This window comes from Lottia gigantea (assembly GCF_000327385.1).
Source record: "Lottia gigantea unplaced genomic scaffold LOTGIsca_382, whole genome shotgun sequence".
Lineage (NCBI taxonomy): Eukaryota > Metazoa > Mollusca > Gastropoda > Lottiidae > Lottia > Lottia gigantea.
In genome coordinates, this window is record NW_008709303.1 from 46,403 (window position 1) to 48,785 (window position 2,383).

Genomic DNA, 2,383 nt, shown 5'->3' on the forward strand with positions numbered 1-2,383 from the left:
CAGTTATGTTCTCTACGCTGTTCAGGAAGTCATGATTTGTTATTGTCACATGACCTGTTAATCATTATATTGACACCCGGTTTTACGGTTTATAACAGTTTTGCAGTATATAAAATAGCCCGTTCGACTGCGAAATAGACCTTGTAATATGCAAATGGTTTTAAAGAGGCATTCCGTTTTCTGCGAAACATTTTCAGTATCAAAAACGCCGTAAATTATACCTGAAAATATTTCTTAAGTATGCTATTTATATCTATTTATCTACTTGATCAAACTGAATTTGTTTTAAAAGCGTTGATTAAAAACTGTTAGGACTAATTGTTAATTAAGCAGTTTGACTTTTTTTTGCTGATTGACTTTATAATAGCTCGTTATATTAAGTTGAAATCTTTACAAAACTGTACAATTAGGTGTTTATTTTACTCAAATCCGTACAGTAGTTTTCTAATAGCTTGCAAAAAGCATAACGAAATTACATAACCTTTGGCGTTAAAAAAATTCACGGCTGGATTTAATTAAAACTTTCAGATACGTTATGGGATACATTTCTATAGATTTGGTTTTTGAGCAAAAACATTTTCAACCTGCAAAAAGCTGTATTTTTAAGTAACAACTATCATGTAACTCATTTATAGGTTAATGATCCCTATATCTCAGAAACCAAGCCTGTCCACCTGTCTTCATAATTGTGTGCATTGAAATTATGACGACAAGCGGCGCTGACTGTTGTTAGCTTATCTGTACAGACTATAGATTCTGATAGTGTAGTGACGTAATGCGAAACTTAAAGTAGTCGGAGATTGTAAATATTGTTTTCTCGTCTTCTTATGCTGTACTGAGATTTTCTGGTTTTATTTTAGTGACAAGTCCTCATGGTGGCTAACCCCACAGATCAACAAAGCGATGTGATTTTCCAAATGAGACGTCTGCTGCGGAAGAAAATTTTGAGAGTAGTCCATTCTTTAGAAAATTATCGGCGCGACAATTACTGTCTTGTTACTGAAATCAAGACCACCATGTTTTTTTTTGTTTTTTTATATCAATATTTATTTCTAATGTTCAGTCTCAACAATGATCAAGGGATCTGGAAACAAGCATACTGCTTATATAAATCCATTTCCCAAACAAAACTGTACATAAGTACATACAAGATAGACAAACAAACAAACAGACAGATAGATAGATAGATAGATAGATAGTCCAGGTTCAACCTCGCCCCCATAACCCTAATATGCTTTCGGACTTGATAGCGACAGCCCCTCCTGTTGCTGCATAGAGACTTAACCCACTAAAGAGTGAATACAATAAGTGGGACTTCGGGTTTATAAGGTTACATGGACTTGTCAAATACACTTGGATATCGATAATGCAATGAAAACAGTTGTTGCTGAAAATAATTCAACCGAACCACATTAAGAACAGCCAGTGTAGGATAAGAAAATAACTCAACTAAACCAGTAAGAGAACAACCAGTATAAGAACAACCAGAATTGTATATGAAAATAACTCAACCAAAACAGTATAGGAACACCAGTATAAGAACAACCAGTATAGGAACACCAGTATAGGATATGAAAATAACTCAGCCAACCAGTATAAGAACAGCCAGTATAGGAACACCAGTATAAGAACAACCAGTATAGAATATGAAAATAACTCAGCCAACCAGTATAAGAACAGCCAGTATAGGAACACCAGTATAAGAACAACCAGTATAGGAACACCAGTATAGGATATGAAAATAACTCAGCCAACCAGTATAAGAACAGCCATTATAGGAACACCAGTATAAGAACAACCAGTATAAGAACATGGATAAGTCAGTTGTCCGAACTAGCATCTGATTCCAGCTGTCATGACACAAATATCGATGATATTATTGACTATTTTACGTTGGGCTTTAAAATGCTTTTAAAGAGGAACTGACATCACTACAGATATCAACAGACCAAGAGCCAAATCTTATTCTGGAAATATCCAAGGATACTATACATTTAAAGGGGCATTATCACTGGCAAAGAAATAAACCTATGCCTGCCTATCAATCAATTATTCCATCCTATCTGTTTGTATGTGTTATTCTCTTAATACTCCAATATGATCTGGAATACTTTGGGATAGACTATGATGGTCCAGTAAATTTGGAATGTGATCAAGTTCAACTGGAAGAAACAAATTATGTACCACTATCAGATCCTACTGTTCAAGCTTTTAATGATATTCATTCAAAAGAATCAGACAATATTTTGGAATTAATCATTTTCAACATGCAGTCAGTATTCTAGATGTAGCTCAATAAAATCAGTTTTAAATGCCTGGTATCAATCTTATTTAATGACAGTACATTACATGTCAATTTGTAATATAGTATACAAATTATGAA